Genomic DNA, 16,764 nt, shown 5'->3' with positions numbered 1-16,764 from the left:
AGACGAGTTGTTTACTTGCTGTATCTGTGTCGTCTTTGTGATTTAAAAAAAAAAAAAATGTCTAAATATGATTTACACATATAAAATGTCTACAGGTACAGCCTTAGACAGGAAGAAAAAAATAAAAGAAAAGAAAAAAACTAGCAGATCTGATCACATGACATCCCTGCAACAGTATCCATGTTCTGACAAGGTTTCTTTGTCTTGATCTAAGCATATGTTTAAATGTGTGAGCATGGTGTTTAAGGTGTATGTATGATACATGTGTATGAATAGGAAGTATAGCTTTTTGTTTAAACATATATTATTTTACATCTTATATAACTGTCATCTATTTTTATATAAAATACTAGAGTGTATAACATTTATAATATTGTGTTATAGGCGCAGGAGTGGCTGTGTGGTAAGTAGCTTGCTTACCAACCACATGGTTCCGGGTTCAGTTCCACTGCTTAGCATCTTGGGCAAGTGTCTTCTACTATAGCCTCAGGCTGACCAGAGCCTTGTGAGTGGATTTGGTAGGTGGAAACTGAAAGAAGCCTGTCGTATACATGTATATATATATATATATATATATATATATATATATGTGTGTGTGTGTGTGTGTGTGTGTGTGTGTGTGTGTTTGTCCCCCTAGCATTGCTTGACAACCGATGCTGGTGTGCTTATGTCCTCGTAACTTAGTGGTTCGGCAAAAGAGACCGCTAGAATAAGTACAAGGCTTACAAAGAATAAGTCCTGGGGTCGATTTGCTCGACTAAAGGCGGTGCTCCAGCATGGCCACAGTCAAATGACTGAAACAAGTAAAAGAGTAAAAGAGTAAGGAGTAAATTATAAAAATAATAAAAAAAATATACAGTACAGTACTGTTTCTACTTCATGGATTTTCACCTATTGTGGGAGGTTTTGGAATAGTCAAGGGATTCCTGTACACATACATAAATACACACACACACACACACACACACACACACACACACACACACACACACATACACACACGGGGTGGTGGGGCTGAAAAATTGGTGACTTGAAGCGTATTGTGAAAGGCCTGGATGGAGGCCCAACCTTCCGAGTTTACAGGATTTAGAAAACCTGGGGATCGCCACAATAAGGGTGTGAATTTGAGCAGAGAATATGTTGCATAAAATCATAATTAACTGATCCCTCTATATTTTCTTTTACCCTAAGCCAGGAACTTTTTAGCTCCTCCACACACACACACATGCACACACACGCACACACACACACACACACACACACAATTGAAAAAATAAGAGTCAACAAGAAAGGGTATGATTGGACATTTATTTTTTAATTACTACAATTGTTTCCACGCAACGTAGTTCTCCAGGTGTGCAGGTACTTGATTACACAACTGTTTCTCTGCATCATGAGATCTAGTTGTTTTTCCTCAGGTAATATGTGAACATTGTTTCCGTAAGTTTAAAATCCTTGGCTTAGATGTACAACTACTACTGTATAAGTGAAAGCTCTACATAGATTATTATTATTATTATTACTGAGTGAGAGAGCAGTGCATGCCATCAAAGTGACACTGGGGTAAATTATACGAAACTGCCAGTTGCAGTAGACAGCTGCCAAGACACCTCCAAACAAGTCTGGCATATGACAATAAAGTTCAGAGAGCAGACCATCCAAGCCTGGGGACTTGTCTCCCACACAGCTTGCCATCACACCCTATACGTCCGCAGCTGTGATGAGTCTTTCACAACACACTGCTTCTCTTGCTGAGAGTCGTAGCAGGCCATGCAGGTAGGCACTAAAGTCCACTCTGCATTTTGACCCACCAGTTGTCCCGAACAGTCGGGCAAAATGTTGTTGAAAGGCCTCACACATCCTTTCAGGCCTGAGTACTTCGCACCACTGTTCATCTGCCAGGGACCTAATGGTGACTCTGTTGCCTCATTGTGCCTCCGCCACTCGGGCCTCTCAGGCGGCCCCAACTCCTTCATTCCTCAGAACATGCATCCTAGCTCAGACAACGTATCTTTCATGTTTGGCATTGAAGTGTTGGTTGAGAGCCAAACTCGCTACCAGTACATTGGAAGCGATGCCAGTTCCAAGTGCCTCTTCTAATTTCTTAACTAGGTCTCCCTTTATTCTATATTGGTCTAATGCCAGGGCCTTGCTATACCTAACTGGTTCTGCTTTAGTTGCTTTCTTTAGGGCATATCACCATCTGTTGTTGATGATGGCACCTGTCAATGCCCTCTGAACAAAATGTGCTAATCTGGTCCCTGTAAGCCTGGCATGCCGTGAACGATGTGTTCAGCTTCCAGTAACCGGGACCCTGCCTATGTGTCTTATTTAAGTCAAGTCTACAAGTCACAAATTTGTGGTCTGTGTAGCTGACTATATGGAATTGTGGACAACCTACACTAGCCTTATCCACTGTCCTACAGAATACTCTATCTAAATACGATCTGGACCACCCGATGCAGTTGCTCCATGTCCACATTGGCACATTTGGGTGGTCCAGTCGGCACCTGTCAGACAGTTGGAAACGTCTGAGCAGGTCTTTGAGGTATTTGTATCCCCTCCTATTACTATCTCTGTCCATATAGTCTAGATGCGTGTCCAGGGTAGCGTTCCAATGCCCCACTAAAAGTAAAGGTCAAGACGTTCCCAGGAATACCTCTATACATCGAAATAAATCTGGTCGGCCTGATAAGGATGGTGCATAAACTGTTATCAGTCAAAAAGCACACCCATTGCTGCCATCAACATCCAAGACAACCAGCCTATCCTCTGGGTCTAGGAAAATTGCTCTTACTTTGAGGTCCAGACTCTTCCGAAGAAGCACCGAGGTACCTCCTCTGCCCATTCTGGGCAGACACGGAGAAAAATAAATGTTGAAATGTCCGCCGAACATGTGCTGGAGGGCCTGCAGGCTGTGAAGTCTGGTCTTGCTGATGGCTATGATATGCAGATTTTGTGACTTGATGTTGTTTAACAGGTAGCCTTGTTTCCAAGGTGATTCCAAGCCACGTACATTTACACTGCCTATTTTGAGCATGTTCCTATCGGAGGTTGTGTTTTACACACGAAAAGGAGACGAGAGAGAGAGAGAATTACTTACTTTCCGAAAGTTGTTTGTCCTTCACCTCACAGTCTTCTCCCAGAAGGTTTTTGTATAGTTTTTTAGAGATGTATTTTTGGAATCTCACTACTGCATCCGGGTAGAGAAAGATTTCAGTGTGCTGTGTGTGTTCTGTGTTTTGTGTATGATTTTAATATGTTGTGGTGGTGTTGTTCGTGGGTGATTTTTTGTTTTGGTATCATCTTCTGTTATGTTGGTGTTTGACCTAATGTATTCCATTAGGTCTGGATTGTTAGTGTTTAGAGCTGTGAACATTGCTGTGGGGTTTGATATTAGAGTGTTTGTGTTGATGCTTTTGTTTTCTGCAGGTGTTTTGGTTTCAGGAGTGATAAATCTCCCGGCTTTGTTTGTCAGCTTCTCTATTCTTTTTTTTCCCCTTTTTCTCCTTTCCCTGTGGCCACTTGCCAATCCTCTGTGTCATCTTCATCTGATAACATGTCTGAGGAATCAGAGGGTGGGAGGGAAGGGTATTGGGGTCTATTTCTGAGTGTGTTGATTTTGTTATTGGTGGTGTTGGTACTGTTTGGTGACAGTTGGGATGTGATGTTTGGGTTTTTGGGGGTGGGTATGAGTCTGAGGAGTACATTTTCATTGTATTTTCTGTGGTGTTCTCACTACATGAATAAATGGAGCTTGTACGAAACGTACGTGCTGCTATAACCTATTGAATTTTTGTTGCTTAACTTCAATATATATATATATATATATATATATATATATATATATATATATATATAAGAATAATATATAATGTTATTTTTTTGAAGTTTGTGTTGCTTTGTCTATATGTTGAAAGACATACAGGAACACACACATACACACAAACACACAAACACACAGAGAAACAAAAATAAAAATAACAATATGTATCATATATATATATATATACACACATATATATATATATATATATATATATATATATATTTACACATAAGGCACAAAAAGAAAATGACTCTCCCCAGACACAACAGTATATATATACATATATACATATAGAAATTTTTTGAAGTTTGTGTTTCGTTATATTGGGTCAACCCATAAATAATGCGTTTTATTTTATTGCATGAACTAAAAGCAGAAGGGGGACAGGATAAACTACCCTGCATCAGCTTGCTATAAAAGCAGGTAGGAATATTAATGCAGTATTTGGGGATCAGACAATAAGCCTAGGTTCCAGAAATTCCAAGCCAGAAACTACAGCCTAGAAGATGAGTCAGTTTCTGGAAGATCTGTAGAACTTGATGGGAATGTCCTGCAAACCCAGGTGGAACAAAATCCCATCACAAATATTGAGGAACTAGCAGAGAAGCTTGGATTTGGTCTTTCAACCATTTATCGACACTTGCATGCCATTGGAAAAGTCAGCAAATTGGGTCAATGGGTTCCTAACAAACTTCCTAGTCTAATCGCATGCAGAGAGTGAATGTGTGCTCTCCTTTGCTGTCATGTCTCACAAATGAACCTTTTTTGGACTGAATAGTGACTGGTGACCAGAAATGGGTTCTCTATAAAGATGTCAAGTGCCAAAGAAAGAGAGTAGGGAAAGGAGAAACACTGGCACCCCAGGCTAACGAAGGTCTTCACCCATGTAAGGCGTTGTTATCTCTTTGGTGAGATATGAAAGGTTTAGTCCACTTAGAATTTTTAAACTCAAACCAAATGATAATGAAGGAGATCTACTATGAGCAGCTTCAGCGGTTTAAATCAGCACTAGAAGAAAAATGACCATCTTTAGTTTCAAGATGAAAGGTGTTCTTCCATCAGGATAATGCTCAGCCACGTACTGCGAAGATGACATTCCAATATCTGGTGCAGTTTGAATGGGAAACGATGCCCCACCCACCATATTCACCAAAAATTGCCCCATCTGATTATCATTTATTGCACAGTCTTCAAAATCATTTGGACAGAAAAAATATGAATTCTGTAGATGAGGTCAGAACAGTACTGGAGGAGTATTTTTCATCACAGACAAGGGAATTTTGGAAGAGGGGCCTTGTAAGTCTACCAGATAGATGGAAGAGCATAGTAGAAAAAGAAGCAGAGTATCTTTTAGATTAAAAAGAACTTTGTTTATCTTAAATTTGAAAAATAAAAGAAGTATAAAAAACCACTTTATTTATAGGATGATGTGTCTTGCAAACAACTTGCACATGCAAGTGCTACCAGTCAAGAATTCCGCATACCGGAAGCCAGCAAGTGTATGGGGTCATCAGGAGAGAATGCGCGCCGTTTCGGGGCCTACCTCTCGACGGCATCAATTCGCACCGCCCCCCCTCACTGATATGAGGTCCCGCTTGCTAGATCAACTGATTATTAAACAAAGCTCAATATTTCTCTAGCCATCGCTCATCGTCTCTTTTTAACCAAATCCAGTGGCTAGCCTTCTCCACTGTAGTTTGGATATCGGTAATGGTGGTATTTACCTTCCGATGAGTTAGGCCTAACGATAACAGCAGTCGTTTCACACTGTTTCCTACAAATCCTCTACATCCGACTTCGATTGGAAAATGCTCCGCTTTCCAGCCTGCGTCTTCACATTTCTCGAGGTGGTTTTCATAACGGTCCATCTTTCGAGCCCGCGCGGCGTCCATATTATCTTCATGAGGAACCGTTAACTCAACTAGATTTACAACTTTTCTTCTTTCACACCACATTAAAATGTCAGGTTCTTCCATAACTGGGATGGGAAAGAATGCCTGGCACCCAGGCAAATCTGCAGTCACTTCCCAATAGTCGTTCCACTTTTCCTTTCTCACAGGAAGTTTCTTGTTCTTTTTCTTGAAACGGATCCACATTTTTAATCAAAACTTCTTAGTTATTTGGGTAATAACAATACCTACACATCTATCTATCTTTCACACACACACACACACACACACACACACACACACATACTCTCTCTCTCCCCCTACTCTCCCTCTCTCTCTCACTGCATTTCCTCCTCCCCTTCTTTCCTCCCTATTATTGATGTTGTTATAGACAGACATGGAGATCTATTTGTCTTTCATAATATAAGTTCTAATTTTCATATATTTCTGTCTCTATTTCTTTATCTGTACACACACACACACACACACACACGCACACATATTAAAGAAGGTTGTTATGTCAGGCTGGAACAATGCAAGAAGGTACAAATCCTTTAAATTTTTCTATGTTTTATAAACTTTTTTCTTACCAGCATAAGTATGTTGCTGATGTCATGAGAATTTATATATATATATACATACACACACATGCATGCATACATACATACATACATACATACATGTATATATATATATATATGCACACATACATATATATTTCATGTGTGTGTGCTTGTGTGTGTGTGTGTGTGTGTGTGTGTGTGTGTGTGTGTGTGTGTGTACATTTATGAATTTATGTTGCAAGATTCTTGATGTGAAACCATGCATTGAAACAGATAAAATAGAGGAATTTATCTGTAAATATAATATGTAACAATTATTCGGCAGCCATGATAAAACTCTGAGTTTCGGATGTCAGGGCGGAAACCCACACCGCCATCTCTTCAGTTATCTGGCCATCGAAAAAAAATGCTATGAAAATGACCGTTAAACAAAGGGAAATTACTGTGTGATTGACCGTTATCAAGACAAAAGAGCTATTAGAATGACCGCTAAGTGAGGGGAGGGAGTAAAGGTAAGGGAGTGAAAATGTTCATAGTAATCGCGTAAGCGTGCATGTCCATACATACACATGTACGTCTGCACACCCACGTACATGCGCCTATATGTATACACTCATCCACCCTCACTTGAAACACACACACACACATGCTCAACCACACATTCGCCAAAAAATATATACATACCCGCATACACGTTCATACACACACACACACACACACACACATACAAAAAGGTCTATACACACGTCTATATACGCACATGCACAAGAAAAAAACAAGGCCAAAGGCAAAATACAGAATAATGTGTAAAAAAATGTAAAAAATAAGCAATAGGAGTAAAACATGTCTATATACACACATACTCGCATGCACACACATCCACACACATGCACAAAAGATTCCATATACACATCTATATATGCACAGGAAAAAATGCAGAGTGGAAGGCAGAATACAGAAAATATATGTGTAAAAAATATATGGGCCATAAACCTATAAACCAAAATCTTTATAAATATGTAAAAATTATATAAGAAATATATCAGAAATATAAGTAAAAAGTTGTTGGTGTTGGCACTCCGTCGCTTACGACGTTGAGGGTTCTAGTGTTACAAAGCTGGTCCTTTGAAATACAGGTACAGCAGAAACAAGAAGAAAGAGTGAGAGAAAGTTATGGTGAAAGAGTACAGCAGGGAGCTTTAGGTGTTTTTGCTCAATAAACACTCACAACACCTGGTCTGGGAAGAGAAACCGCAATCCTATGACCGCGAGTCTGCTGCCCTGACCACTGGGCCATTGCACCTCCAACAAGCACATACATACACATAAATGAAATAGGGCAAATGAGGGAGATACAACAGTTGTTTGTTGGTGTGTGTGTGTGTGTGCTTGTACTTGTGTTCACATGCATGCAAAATATGTAACAGCATGCAAATAAGAGGTACTTTAATATGATGTATACTAGATGTGTATAGCCCTCGGTCAGACCTGAACTCTCACCTGTATGATGTAAGGTGTTACAGACATAGTTTTCTATTCATAGTTTAGCTCTGTCTACAATATCAAATATGTCCGTGCTTGTTTAAGCATGATTAGGTGTGATTTCTTGAAGAACTAGCTACTGTGTATAGCTAATTAAATGACTACATAGATATTCCTTGATGTTCTTCATTTTGCCTTGTCATCAACTCATTAATTGGCAAGATGCTAACATATTTACGATAATGATTAGTATTTCATACATACATACATACATACATACATACATACGTGTGTTTCGAAACGCCGGTGTTAAAATGGGGGTAGCTGATGAAGGAAAATGTTCTCTATGTGGCTTGTGTGTTTTCTGTACTCTGGTTATTATTTCTTGTCTACGTTTTGTTTGCAATGTCCTGTACCCAGATATGCACCTATATGTACAGGTAGAAGTAGGTATGCACATACCTGTACATATATATGCATATACTCATTTATTATTTGTTTTATATATATATATATATATATATATATATATATATATATATATATATATATATATATATAAATATCTATATATATATTCGCCATTCTCCACTTAATTATAATTATAAACTGCGGTTTAAACGATAAATTACCTGCCACTGGATACCTTCTAACAAAGACGGTGTATTAGCTTGACGGTTACGAAAGTGAGAAAGTCTTTTACGTTTCATTTATATGTATATATATATATATATATATATATATATATATATATGTATATATATATGTACGCATAATATATACAGAGAGGTAGAGAGAGAGAGAGAAATAGACAGAAAGATAAATAGATAGTTAGATATATGAGTGGTTGGCGTTAGGAAGGGCATCCAGCTGTAGAAACTCTGCCAAATTAGATTGGAGCCTGGTGTTGCCATCCGGTTTCACCAGTCCTCAGTCAAATCGTCCAACCCATGCTAGCATGGAAAGCAGACGTTAAACGATGATGATGATAATATATATATATATATATATATATATATATATATATATATAGATAGATAGATAGATAGATAGATAGATAGATAGATAGATAGATAGATAGATATAGGTATACATACTTAAATAAATCTATATATAATATGTATGTATGTGTGTGTGTGTGTGTGTGTATTTGAAAAAAAAATTAATAGAAATGGCTTTTCTGATAACTTTTCGACTTTAATAATTAGATGTTTGTAGGTTATTAGGTGTGTATATATATATATGTGTGTATATATATTTATATATATATATATGTGTGTGTGTATATTTATATATATATATATATATATATATATATACCGGAGTAAGCACATAAAATGTGCAACAAGGTGGAAAAAAGAGTACTCAAATACCAGAGATAGAGTAATATGCTTTATTTAAAAGCAGCAGAAATATAACAAAAGACTGTTACTCTGAGTTTCACGTTCCTGTTCATCGGACAGTTTTGTTAGAAATGGGAACAAAACTGTCTGATGAACGGGAACGTGAAACTCCGAGTAACAGTCTTTTGTTATATTTCTGCTGCTTTTAAATAAATAAAGTATATATATATTAATATATATATTAAAAGGCACTCTGTGGGTTATGATGACGAGGGTTCCAGTTGATCCGATCAATGGAACAGCCTGCTCATTAAATTAACATGCAAGTGGTTGAGCACTCCACACACACGTGTACCCTTAACATAGTTCTCGGGGAGATTCAGTGTGACACAGAGTGTAACAAGGCTTACATATACATGCATTCATATATATGTGTATGGATCTTGAAATATATATGAGGCTATGAGGCTATGATAGACAGTAGTTAAATATTGTGTTGAAAGACCTTTTGGATCCATACATATATATATGCAAATGTATACATGCATATAAACATATTAACATATATATAAAGATAAATAGGTTAAAAGATAGATAGTTAGATAGATAGATATCTTCATATACATAAATACACATATATATGTAAGTGTGTGTGTGTGTGTGCGTGTGTGTGTATTCACTTACCTGACAAAATATAACAGCTACAAGTTGCCTCTTTCTCTTTCTCTGGGTGCGTGTCTACCTCCTTTCCTTTGAACAAACTATCCGATTGTGAGCTTCTGTTTAGCATGCCACACGTAATTAAGCCACACTGCAACAAATTTTACTACTACTGCCACCACCACCACCACCACCACCACGACTGCTACGGCTGCTGCTGCTGCTACTACTACTACTACTACTACTGCAGCTGCTACTCTTACTACTACCAGTTTCGTTTTTTTGTCAGGCTAATCTCCAAATTCATATTATGACCCAGGTACATGTCTATCAAACACGTCACTATATATCTATGTCTTGACCATTTATCAATATTTTGAAAAAGTTTAAAATTTCTTTTGTGCTTTTGTTTACTAGCTTGTGTCTGTGTAGAGGTGTGTATGTGTGTAGAGGTGTGTATGTGTGTAGAGTTGTGTGTGTGTGCACATTTATGTGTATACATATACACGTACATATATATATATATATATATATATATGTACACATATATGGACATATATGTATACATATGTATGTGTGTATATACGTAGGCACAGGAGTGGCTGTGTGGTAAGAAGCTTGCTTCTCAACCACATGTTTCCGGGTTCAGTCCCACTGCATGGCACCTTGGGCAAGTGTCTTTTACAATAGCCTCAGGCCAACCAAATCCTTGTGACTGGATTTGGTAGATGGAAACTGAAAGAAGCCCATCATATATATATATATATATATATATATATATATATATATATGTGTGTGTGTGTGTGTGTTTGTGTCTGTGTTTGTCTCTCCCAGCATCACTTGACAACCGATGTTGGTGTGTTTACATCCCTATAACTTAGCAGTTTGACAAAAAGATATTGATAGAATAAGTACTAGGCTTACAAAGAATAAGTCCTGGGGTCGATTTGCTCAACTAAGGGTGGTGCTCCAGCATGGCTGCAGTCAAATGATTGAAACAAGTAAAAGAATAAAAGAAGAAAAGAAGAATAAATATATATACATATATATATATATATATATATATGTTTATATTTATATATATATATATGTGCATATATATGTACATATACATATATACATATAAAGATGCTAGAAAGGTTTCATCAAAAGTGTCTAAGACACATCCTAGGAGTAAAATGGAAGAGTTTCTAGCAGATACAGAGGTTTTGCGCAGGGTGCACTGTAGCTCAATTGAAAAACATATTATCCTGGCCCAAATGAGATGGACTGGGCATGTAATTAGAATGAAGGATGATCGTTTGCCGAAGCGCTTATTTTATGGTGAGCGACCGCGGCAGAAACCGAGAAAGAGGTATAAAGATTGCATTAAACAAAACCTAAAAAAACTAGATATGTATGAAAGTGATTGGGAAGGAGATGTTCTGGATCGAAGCAAGTAGAGAGCTGTTGTCAGGAAGAGCTGTGATGTCCGGGAGGAAAAGATGCTTCAGCAACTTGAGCTTAAGCGGGCCTGTCGAAAGGGAAAAATTGTAAACAATGGAGAGTATAGGATGTGTATTGTGTGTGATCGCGTTCTTCTGTCAAAAGCAGGATATGTGAATCACATGAAAACACATGAGGGTAGAAATTCCAGACACCCTAAATACCAACCGCCTTCTGCGACCTGTGGCATATGTCACAAGGTTTGTAAAACAATACCCGGACTTAAGAGACATATGCTGGTTCAAGAGGCGTTTCCTTAGAATCAGATACCAGCGGGCAAGGATCGAGAGGCCTGAACATTTGCCATCTGTGCTGTAGACCTTGTCGGTCAGCAGCCGGACTTCAAAGTCACTTGAGGGCTCACCAACGGAGTGATTGTACTGCGTGATGATATGTGTGGATTGTTGATGGGATGGCTATCGTCTGTCAAGATGGAGCGGTCGTCATACATATATATGTAAATATATATATATATATATATATATATATACCGGAGTAAGCACATGAAATGTGCAACAAGGTGGAAAAAAGAGTACTCAAATACCAGAGGTGTATATATATATATATATAAAATATGAGGGGTTATTGATATTTTATTTTATTTAGATTTTTAGTTGCATGAAACACTTTAGAATTTTTAGTCGATTACTCTTTTACTCTTTTACTTGTTTCAGTCATTTGACTGTAGCCATGCTGGAGCACCACCTTTAGTTGAGCAAATCAACCCCAGGACTTATTTTTTGTAAGCCTAATACTTATTCTATCGTACTCTTTTGCCGAACTGCCATGTTACGGAGATGTAAACACACCAGCATCGGTTGTCAAGCAATGTTGGGGGGACAAACACAGACACACCAACATATATACACACATACATACATATATATATATATATATATATATATATATATATATATATATATATATATACATATATACGACGGGCTTCTTTCAATTTCCGTCTACCAAATCCACTCACAAGGCCTTGGTCGGCCCGAGGCTATAGTAGAAAACACTTGCCCAAGGTGCCATGCAGTGGGACTGAACCCGGAACCATGTGGTTGGTAAGCAAGTTACTTACCACACAGCCACTCCTGTGCCTTGTATATACCTTCTTCATAGGCTTTTCTATATATCTGTATTTTTATTCACATATAAATATGTTACCTTCTGTGTTTTTTATACATGCATACTTTATGTGTTTAAGGGCCATGGTAATCTTAATATATAAATCTGAAATTGTGTGTTTGTGTGAAGCCTTTTTGAATGTTTATAGAAATTCACATTTTCCACTTTTTCGTAAAAATTTTTACATCAATGGAATTTTCTCGATCTGAACTTTCCAGTGCAGTAATTAGATTTTTAAAATTCCGTTTACTTTGTGTGATTTAAGGGAGATTTGGCGTAACTACAGAGTTGTATCCCCCAACTTTGGAAGGTCATAACTTTCATAAAAATGAATATTTTTTAATGAAATTTTCTATGCATATATTATTTATTATGTAGATTCCAAATATACAAAAAATTTCGGTAAACGTGTTTTGGAAGGGGGTGGGGTACAATATTCGGAAATTCCACTTAAATTCCTCTTAACTTCCAGGAAAATGAATATTTTTTCATGAAATTTTGTACAAATGTACCTTGATGTATGTACATTTCAAGCATGTAGGAATTTTGAAGGAAACAATTGCAGGTTATTTTTGAGAAGTCTTCCGCACTCGGTGGTGTTTCGGAGCAAGTCGTCCATATTTGTTTCATTTTTCTCTATTATGTGCTTATGTGCATCCTTAGATTTCTAATGAAGTAATAGGCAGTGAAGAGAAGCAGTCATAAGAAAACTTTTAACTACCCCTATTCCTTTCTCTCCCCTCTCTACCTCTTCCTCTCTCGCTCTCTCAAAAGCATACACGTGCAAGTACACAATCATTCAGTAAAATATAACTCATGTTCGTCAATGTTTTGTAAATTTACCAAGATTTTCACTAGGGTGTTAGGGTTAGGGTTTTAGGGTCAGGGTTAGGGTTTAGGATTAATGTTACTGTTACGGTTTTTAGGGTTAGGGCTAGGGTTAAGGTTTAGGGTTAGTGTTAGGGTTAGTGTTCGGATTAGGGTTGGGTAATCGTGCGGGTGTTAATCTGAAAAATTACAGATATGTGAAAAGTACCGACACTGCCATCTATTATAACTTTTGTTGTTCTGTTTAATATATACATAGATTATGCCTCCAAAGAAGAGAGTTTGCTGGGAAAAGACAGTAACCGGTTTAAAATGACATCAACAGACTGCAGTAATGCACCACATTCCAGAAGCTATTTTGAACATAATGCAAAATGGTGCATCAACATCTTCTGCCCAATCTGATAGAATTCTGGCAAAACTGTGTAGCAACAGATCGCCAGCAATTGCTTCATCAGAAATTGCCGTCCTAGCTCCTGCTAAAAGGGATTACCCTGCTATGTATAATCAGGGCAGCGCAAAAAGTTGTTTTGCACAAGCATTTCTATAGCCAATTACACGGATGAAATTTACGTATGCTTAATAATTTTACGCAAAACAGCCTTCAAACTTTCCCTATTAATTCCATCGTCTTTTGAATTATGAACATATTTACATCATAAGGGTTTTTTCGTTGTAAGGCTTTCTTTTTTAGTTGATTTTCAGCTAGCAAGACTTATCGTAGATGGCATAATAAGTCACACCCGGACAAGGTCGGGTTATACTGCTAGTATTTATATATGATCAAATGTTTGGTGTTATAGATAAAATTGTTGACTCAAATTTGATTGTGTGTGTGTGTGTGTGTGTGTGTACATATTTGTATGTGTATATATATATAGATTCAAGGTGGATATGGTGAGTTTAAATGTAGTTACAAAAATATGTCCTGTTGAAATGTAATTTCTATATCTTTGTGAAACTGAGGATTGCTCTGCATTTTACATTTGATCTAATGTTCATATTGCTTAAATAAATGGAGTCGCACGAAACGATCATACTGCATTAACTTCGGATATCCTTGCTGCTTATTTTGATATATATATATATATATACATATATATATATATATATATATATATATATATATATATATATATATATATATATATATATATATATATATATATATATATATATATATATATACATATATATATACATACATACATACATATATATATATATATGTGTGTGTGTATATATGTATATATATATATATATATATATATATATATATATATATATATATATATATATATATATATATATATATATATATATATATATATAAATATATATATATATATGTGTGTGTGTGTATATATGTATATATATATATATATATATATATATATATATATATATATATATATATATATATATATGTATGTATGTATATGCATATATATACGTATATATGCATATCTACATATGTATATATATACATATATATGCATATGTGTATATGTATATACATTAAGGTGGAGTGAAAATAAAAAATTGTAGAAATTAGAAAATGTCTGAGAGCTAAAATATTGTTATCTTTGTTTACTAGAAACATGCTAAATTTTTGTTGATATCAATCAAAAGCATTTATTCCCTCAAGCCCCCTAAACTTCAAAAGTGTGGGATTTTTGTAAATTTTTTACGATAGCGGGGTTTGTGGGACTTGAGGGAGTAAATGCTCTTGACCAATCTAAGCAAAAATTTTGTATTTTCCTAGTAAGATTTTAGGTCTCAGGCATTTTCAATTTCTACAATTTTTTATTTTCACTTCACCCTAGATTACACAATCTATATATCTGCACACACATAGATATGTGTTAAGGTGGAGTAAAAATAAAAAAGTGTAGAAATTAAAAATGCCTGAGGCCTAAAATCTTGCTATATTTTATTACTAGAAAACTATCAGGCATTTTCAATTTCCACAATTTTTTATTTTCACTCCACCCTAACATGTATATATGTATATGCATATATGTACATATATATATGTATATATATATATATATATATATATATATATATATATATATATATATATATATGAAGCCAGTATGCTCCGTTGGATGTGTAATGTCAATGTGAATACCCGTCAGAGTGTAAGTATCTTGAGAGAAAAGCTGAACATTAGAAGCATCAGTTGTGGCGTGCAAGAGAGACGATTGCGCTGGTATGGACATGTGGTGAGAATGGAGGAGGATAGCTGCGTGAAAAAGTGCCACACCCTAACAGTTGAGGGAACCCGTGGAAGAGGTAGGCCCAGGAAGACCTGGGCTGAGGTGGTGAGGCAAGACCTTCGTACATTGGGCCTCACCGAGGCGATGACTACGGACCGAGACCTTTGGAAATGGGCTGTGCGTGAGAAGACCCGGCAAGCCAAGTAAGATCGTTGCCAGTGCCCCTGGACTGGTTCTTGTGCGGGTGGCACATGAGATGCACCATTTTGAGCGTGGCCGTTGCCAGTACCGCCTGACTGGCTCCTGTAGGATTTTCGAGCGAGATCGTTGCCAGTGCCCCTGGACTGGCTTGTGCGGGTGGCACATAAAAGACACCATTTCGAGCGTGGCCGTTTTCGTGCGGGTGACACGTAAAAGCACCCACTACACTCTCTGAGTGGTTGGCGTTAGGAAGGGCATCCAGCTGTAGAAACTCTGCCAAATCAGACTGGAGCCTGGTGTTGCCATCCGGTTTCACCAGTCCTCAGTCAAATCGTCCAACCCATGCTAGCATGGAAAGCGGACGTTAAACGATGATGATGATGATGATGATATACATACATACATACATATATATATATATATATATATATATATATATATATATATATATATATATATATATATATATATATATATATATATATATATATATATATATATATATATACATAATTGTTGAAGAGGGCAACAAACATTAAGGCAAGGCAAACATTTCAAGTTGTATACAATATTATTGGAAAAACTTCAAAGTTTCTGGGATATCCCCGTGTATGGGATATTCTGTCATCAGAGACAAATAGGGAAAAATAGGGAAAATGAGAATGGTTTATATTAATTCCCTATTTGTCTCTAATGACAGAATATCCCATATTCGGAGATATCCCAGAAATAGCTGTAAGATTTTGAATTTTTTCCAATTATAATATTGTATACGACTTGAAATTTTTGCCTTGCCATAATGTTTGTTGTCCTCTTTAGCAATTACACTAAAAAAGATTTTTAGATGTCTTGCTTTTTACAATTAGTCTTACCTAATTTGATGGTGTTGGGTTTAGAAATGTCCCCAGAAATTTTCTATCAAATCAAGTTTTCTGTTAAACAGGAATTAATTTTTTACCCCAAAATACTAATTTTGCCATTAAATGCAAGACTGGAATAAGAAGCTAACACAAACCAAATAGTACTTTTTAGTGTTTAACAAATATTTTACACAAAATGTTTAATAACGCATCTTTGAATATATATTTTTGTCAACTGGAGTTTGAACTACTCAAGGAATGAACTTTCTCTTTG

General features: G+C 36.5%; 1 protein-coding gene across 2 annotated transcripts in view; it reads right to left on the bottom strand.

The window, feature by feature from the left end:
• The window catches only part of LOC106881241 (uncharacterized), a 76,534-nt gene extending 66,655 nt beyond the window's left edge, over positions 1–9,879 (bottom strand). For both annotated transcript variants that reach the window (XM_089356788.1, XM_089356787.1), the window contains exon 1: positions 9,791–9,879. The gene's annotated coding sequence lies outside the window, so the exon portion shown is untranslated. The remainder of the gene's footprint in view (positions 1–9,790) is intronic.
• Between the last annotated feature and the right edge of the window lie 6,885 nt (positions 9,880–16,764).

Source organism: Octopus bimaculoides, chromosome 8, assembly GCF_046866305.1.
Source record: "Octopus bimaculoides isolate indiv1 chromosome 8, ASM4686630v1, whole genome shotgun sequence".
Taxonomy (NCBI): Eukaryota; Metazoa; Mollusca; class Cephalopoda; order Octopoda; family Octopodidae; genus Octopus; species Octopus bimaculoides.
Note: the sequence above shows the minus strand (reverse complement) of the source record. Positions and strands in the feature narration are given on the sequence as shown.